Below are 7,762 nucleotides of genomic sequence, written 5' to 3' on the forward strand. Positions count from 1 at the left end.
GGTTAGGAGTTTGCTTCCACTGCTGGGCCCCTGGGTTCTATCTATGGTCTGGGAACTAAGATTCTGCAAGCAGCGCAGCCAAAAAAAAAAAGTGTGCAATTCAGTGGTTTTTAGTGTATTCACAGTGTTTTGCAACCATCACCACTGATTCTAGAATATTTTCATCACGCCAGAAAAGAAAAATCCATTAGTATTTACTTGCAATCTCTAGTTTCTAAGTATTTGCCTATTTCAGATATTTTCTATAAAATTGAATCCTAACAGTATGTGGCCGTTTGTGACGTGTTCATTTAGTATGTTTTCAAGGTTCATACCTGTCATAGCATGTATTGGTATTTCATTTTTATGGCAAAATAATACTCCATTGTATAGAAATACCATATGTTTGTTTACTCATCCATCAGTTGGTGGACATTTGAGTTTTTTCCATTTGGAATAATGCTGCTGTGAACATTCATGTAAAATTTGTGTGTGGACGTGTTTAAAATTCTTTTGGATAAACCTAGGAGTGGAATTGCTGGGTCACATGGTAACTGTTTAATCTTTTGAAGAACTGCCAAACTTCCAAAAAGGCTGCACCATTTTACAATACAACAGTGTATGAGGATTTCAATTTTTCCATGAACTACCAATATTTGCTATCTTTTAGTATAGCTATCCTAGTGGGTATGAAGTGGTTTTGATTTGCATTTGCCTACGACTAATGATGTTAAGCATCTTTTCATGTACTTACCGGCCATCTGTGTGTTTTTGGAGAAATGTCTATCTCAGATCCTTTTCCCATACCTTATTCAATAGATTTTCTTACTTTATAACCTTTTTCTGTTCTAGGACACCATATTACACTTAGTCATATCTGAATAGGCTCCTCTTGGCTGTAACAGTTCTGATTTTATTTGTTTTTGATTGGTGACCTAGACAGTTTTGAGCAATAGTAGTCAGGTATTTTGTAGAATGAACAATGTAATATTAGTATTAACATATGTAAAAGTTGATTCTGATAGTACTAGTTGCAGGAATGTATTAGTTGCAGTATGATGTTTAAAAAGAAAAACGTGTTTACTCATAACACGTTTGATAGTACCTGGAGTCAGACCCCACAGGTTAAGGGCTCAGTCCCATAAGACTGCCAGGTCTTCAGACACCAATCACAAGTCCCAGATTGTCACCTGTACTTTCGACCAACTGGTTATAAATGCAGGGTACCCACAACCCCCTCCTCGGTTTCAGTTATTTGCTAGAATGGCTCATAGAACTCAGGAACACTTTTCTTACTAGATTACCAGGTTATTATAAGAGATACAACTCAGAAACAGCCAAATGGAATAGGGGGTGATCATTCACCATTGATGATTGAACTCAGTGTCAGCCCCTCTCCCCTTCCCAGTGGTCTAGGGGTGGGACCGAAAGTTCCAACCTTCTTACCATATGGTTGGTTCCCTCTGGTAAGCAGCCCCCGTTATTAATATAAACTCAGGAATAGCTGAAAGGGGCTTGTTATAAATTTAAAGACACCACTAACCCCTATCAGGAAGTTCCATGGGTTTGGGGAGCTCTCTGCCAGGAACCAGGGATGAAAACCAAATTATTTTACTTATTCTATCACAGTATCACAGTGTTATTGATATTTCAGTGAAACAGCTGCATATTATGAACTCTGTCAAGGCACGTGTGTAAAAGTTATTTCTAATAGTCTTACTTGCATGAGTGAATCAGTGTGTACTTTGGGAAAAACATGGGAAACCTTGCTCCCACCATCTGCCAACTTTTTGCTTAGTTCAATTCCATTATACATGTATGGTAGTATCAGAATTGTTAACCCATACCCACATGGGAAAAAAACCTAATCAACTAGAGTACAGTGCTAAGCATAGTTTCTTTTATCTTTAATTTCACAGACTCCATTTCCAAAGTTACTTAGGAAAGTAACCTTTCCCCCCACCCCCTTCCATGAGATTGTTTCATACGCTTGTAATATAGTTAAATTGTGTGATTGTGTTCTACATTCTATCCTAGGAACCACCCCACCAACACCTCCTAAATGATTTTTTGAAATCTGTGTACAGGGAATTCCCTGGTGGTCCAGTAGTTAGGACTCCACGCTTTCACTGCTGAGGGCGCAGGTTCAATCCCTGGTTGGGGAAGTAAAATCCCACAAGCTGTGCAGCGTGGCCGAAAATAAATAAAATCTGCATACATTGAGGGTCACTTTTTGTGTTGTGAAGTTCAAAATGTCTTGACAAATGCATAGTGTCGTGTATTTACTAGTATGTCATACACAATAAAAAAATCCCCTGGACTTCACCTATTCAACTCCTCTCCCCCTCCTGATTCCGTGGCAAGCACTTACTGTTTTGCCTTTCCAAAATTTCATATAGAGTAATATAGTATGTAGCCTTTTCAGTCTTTCACTTAGCAATATGCATTTAAGATGTGTTCATGTCTTGGGGACTTCCCTGGTGGTCCAGTGGTTAAGACTTCACCTTCCAATGCAGGGGTTCTGTGTTCAACCCCTGGTTGGGGAGCTGGGATCCCACATGCCTTATGGCCAAAAAGCCAAAACATAAAACAGAAGCAATATTGTAACAAAAATTCAATAAAGACGTTAAAAAAAATGGTCCAAATTTTTAAAAAAATCTTTAAAAAAAAGATGCGTTCTTGTCTTTTTGTGGCTTGATAGCTCATTTCTTATTATTGCTGAAAAAGATTCCATTGTATGGCTGTACCATAGTTTATCCCTTATCAGATTTATTTATTTGTTTGTTTATTTTTGGCTGTGTCGGGTCTGAGTTGCGGCACGTGGGCTTCTCTCTAGTTGTGGCTCGTGGGCTCAGTAGTTGCGGTGCTCAGGCTTAGTTGCCCCTCAGCATGTGGGATCTTAGTTCCCTGACCAGTTGGGATCTTAGTTCCCTGACCAGGGATCGAACCCACCTCTCCTGCATTGGAAGGGGGATTCTTAACCACTGGACCACCAGGGAAGTCCCACCTTATCAGATATTTGATTTGCAAATATTTTTTCCCATTCCATGGGTTGTCTTCACTTTCTTGATAGTGTCCTTTGAAGCACAAAGTGTTTTTAATTTTCATTAAGTCCAATTTATTTCTTTTGATACTTATATAAAATTTTTAACCAAAGTGTATAATACTGGAAATGACCTTCAGTGTTCATTGTGGTATAGTAGCTGGTTTTTTTACATACAGCAGTCATCTGGCTCTGGGAGTACATAGGACATTGTAGACCTTACTTGGTTATTGATAATTTACTTGGGAAGCCTACATGAAGTTACTGTTGAACAGTTACATCAATTAAGTCTTGGGTATTTTGCCCCAAGTACTGATTATATTATAAAGAAATATATTTCTTTCAGTTTTATTGAAATACAATTGACATACAGCACTGTATAAGTTTAACGTGTGACAGCATAATGATTTGACTTTCATAATCATGAAATGATTATCACAATAAGTTTAGTGAACATCCATCGTCTCATATAGATAACAACAGTAAAGAAATAGAAAAAAATACTTTTTGTGTGTGATGGGAACTCTTAGGATTTGCTGTCTGAACTTTTATATAATATATAGCAGTGTTAATGACATTTATTATGTTGTACATTACATCCCTAGTACTTATAACTGGAAGTGTGTGCCTTTTGACTGTCTTCATCCAACCCCCCACACACACACACACACCTCTGCCTCTGGTAACCACAAATCTGATCTCTTTGGCTATGAGTTTTTGAGCTATAATTGACCTACAACTTTATGTTAGTTCCTGGTACACAACATAGTGATTTGATATTTCCATACATTTCAAAATGATCCCTTGATAAATCTAGTTGTCATGTGTCATTATACAAAGATATTATAATATTATTGATTGTATTCCCCACACTGTACATTTCATACCTGTACTCATTTATTTTGTAACTGAAAGTTCATTACCTCTTAATCTCCCTCACGTATTTCTCTCATCCCCCCATCCCTCGTCCCTTGGCAACCACCTGTATGTTCTCTATATCTATGACTCTGTATCTGTTTAGTTATGTTTGTTCATTTGTTTTGTTTTTTAGATTCCACATGTAAGTGGAATCATACACTATTTGTCTTTGTCTGACTTATTTCACTTAGCATAATATCCTCTAGGTCCACCCATGTTGTCGCAAATGGCAAGATTTCATTCTTTCTTGTGGCTAATAATAATATATATATATACATTTTTATCCATTCATCTATTGATGGGCACTTGGGTTGCTTCCATATCTTAGCTATTGTAAATAATGTTACAATGAACACAGACGTGCATACATCTTTTCAAATTAGTGTTTTCGTTTTGTTTGGGAAAATGAATTGCCAGATCGTATGTATGGTAGTTATTGTTTTATTTTTTTTGAGAACTCTTCATACTGTTTTCCACAGTGGCTGCTACACCCACTCATTTTCTTGCTTTTCCTTGCTAACCCATTTACTTATGCCACACTTAGTAAGTTAGATCCATAAACCTAGTCTTCCTTTTCTGGCTTACTAGCTTGGAAGTTTTTATAGTATTTCATTAAGTAAACACATTTTATATTAATATAAATAGCTGGAGTTTGATTACAAAAGGATGCATGTAATCTAATAATAAAGACTCCCGGGAATTCCCTAGCAGTCCAGTGGTTAGGACTCGGTGCTTTCACTGCCAGTGCGCCGGTTGGATCCCTTGTCAGGGAACTAACATCCCGCAAGCCGAGTGGCTCAGCCAAAATAATAATAATAATAATAAAGACTCCCAAAGTCTTGTGATTAAGTCATCTCCAGTTGCAAGGGATTTGATAAAATTCTGAAGCCCACGTAATCTGGCACAGACTTCTAGAGAATATTGTTAGTATGATTCTTGTTTTTAATTTCTGAAAGTTCAGTTAAATCTCTAGTCAAAGTGGGCCAAATGAGTCAAGCTAAAGATGCTAGAAGACCTGACTTCTCAGCTATAGGAAGAAAAGAGCCTGAGAAATCTCTTTAGCAGGGATAGGTTGAGAACTTTCAATCAATTGGTGTACTTTAATAGCCTATGTGTGAACAGCTAATCCCCTCTTGTGAGCCACAGATTATTTTTTCTGTTAGGAATGCAGTACATAGCCATTAAAAAATCAAACATTACAGAACTATGTACTTGGAAATATGAGTAATCCACTGCCCCCATCAAATCCCATGCTCATGAGACTATCAATACAAATAGATTGGTCTTTATTCTTCAAGATTTTTTTTAATGCATATAGAACCAAATCTCCCATCTTTAGTCCTCCTCCCACAGGCAACCACTTTTATCAATTTCTTGTGTGTGTAAAAATGGGATACAGGGCTTCCCTGGTGGCGTAGTGGTTGGGAGTCTGCCTGGCAGTGCAGGGGACACGGGTTCGAGCCCCGGTCTGGGAGGATCCCACATGCTGCGGAGCAACTAAGCCCGTGAGCCACAACTACTGAGCCTGCGCGTCTGGAGCCTGTGCTCCGCAACGAGAGAGGCCGCAATAGTGAGAGGCCCGTGCACCGCGATGAAGAGTGGCCCCCGCTCGCCACAACTAGAGAAAGCCCTCGCACAGAAACGAAGACCCAACACAGCAAAAATAAATATAAATAAATAAATAAATAAATAAATAAATAAATAAATAAAAATGGGATACAACTTACTTTATAACTTTTCTTTGGTCTTATTATTCCTTTGCCATATTTGCATACTAATACATAAAGATCTATGTCTTCTTTTTAGTGATCTCAAAGTTCTATTGTTTGAATGAACCATTATTCATTTGTCTATTGATAGATATTGGGATCGTTTCCAATTATTTCTTATTACAAACAATGATATGCATAATATCTTCATAAATATGTCTGTGCATTTGTACACAATGCACAAATTACAAAGTTAAGCTTCTAATGCAAAGAACAGTGGCACATAGTAGAACCTAAATAAATATTTATTGAATGAAGGAAGTGACTCTTGATCTTCCCGTATGGGCAATTGGTTTCAGCTGGACTCAAGTCTCTGAGGTTCTGGCCTTGCTCAGGCATCTAAAAGGTGGATTCTACAGAGCTCACCAGGAGGGTTGAGCCATTTCCTTGAAGGCATAGCTGATCCTATGTTCTCAGTGCTCTTGATGACCAGGCTCTCCAAAGAAACCTATCAATATGGATGGCAGTGGTATGACAGGAAAACATGGTGATACCCTAGCCCATTCTCCTTTCATCCCGTTGATCCAGGAGTGTCTTATTTAAAGCTCCTTTGGTTCTAAGTCCTCTCTTGTTTGATCCTAGACATCAGTTAGTAGCTAGGTAACCAGAATGATCATCCTAGGAAAGACAGGCAGTGTTGGATATTCCCTGTGTATCCCAACAGTCTAGAGACACCCACAATAGTGGCCCCACTATAGGAATTTATGCTTTGAATACTTCATTTCTTGCTGTCAAAACAAAACAACAAAAAAAAGAGAGATTCAACTATTGGCTAGGCTCTTGCCTTCAGAGGCGGGAAAGTTCAAAGACCAAGGATGAAGAAGCAGTGCTCCACTGGCCATCACTCTTTTAGAAACGCTCTGACTCATTTTTAGAACGGCTTTGGCTTCAAAGAGTTTGTCCAGAGTTTCCTTGTCCTTTGTATTTACTCACAGAGGACTATTGACTACATTTTTTTTTTTTTTTTTGCGGTACGCGGGCCTCTCACTGCTGTGGCCTCTCCCGTTGCGGAGCACAGGCTCCGGATGCGCAGGCTCAGTCGCCATGGCTCACGGGCCCAGCCGCTCCACGGCATGTGGGATCTTCCCAGACCGGGGCACGAACCCGTGTCCCCTGCATTGGCAGGTGGACTCTCAACCACTGTGCCACCAGGGAAGCCCTATTGACTACATTTTTTCAACACAAGATTCCTTAAACTATTTAATGTTTGGTCTACATATAATCTTTAGAATGCCTTTGCCAATGGTATACATTTTTATCTGACCAAGACATTTCAAAGGAAATAATGGCTGATTACATTTCTGCTTATACTGATTAGTACGTATTTACATCTAAGACATGTTGTGACTACAATGAACAAAAACCTACCAGACTTAAGAAGCAGTGAGGCACATCTGGAGGAGGAAGAGTCCATAATACATAATACATTGTATTGTTGAAAGTCCAAGAGTCTTGATCCATGGACAATCATGGGTCCAGGTGTCTGTCTGTTAAGAGTTGACACAAAACAGATCAGCTTATAAAGAAGTAAAACCTCAGCACACAAGCTCCCCAGCATGAACCATTACACTTTTTTAAGGTCCTGAATTTGAACTCCTGATTTAGTAGATCCACAAACAGAAAGAACCTCTCCTTGTTCCACCCGCATAGACTGGATCCCAGGCTAGTCACCTTATTTCTCTTTGTTTGCTTAAAGAGGACAAAAAAGTCAGACTATGTCAGGAGTATTAGGGGCTTATAAAGGGCATTTTAAAAAATTTTAGCTACCTTCATTCAATCCCCTCTCTCTGGTTTTCCTCTAAAGTCAGGGGTCTGCAAACTATAGCCCATGGGTCAAATCACCTACCACCTATTTTTGTAAAAAAAGTTTTATTGGAACACAGCCATGCTCATTCTTTTACATATTTTCTATGCTGCTTTTGTGCTACAATAACAGGGTTGAGCACTTACAACAGAGACCATGTGGCCTGTAAAGTGTAAAATATTTACTGTCTTACCCTTTATAGGTAAAATTTGCTTACTTGCGCTCTAAGGGACAAGTACCTTCCTCACT

The sequence above is a fragment of the Mesoplodon mirus genome (genome assembly GCF_964341445.2).
Source record: "Mesoplodon mirus genome assembly, chromosome: 19".
NCBI classification, from domain to species: domain Eukaryota; kingdom Metazoa; phylum Chordata; class Mammalia; order Artiodactyla; family Ziphiidae; genus Mesoplodon; species Mesoplodon mirus.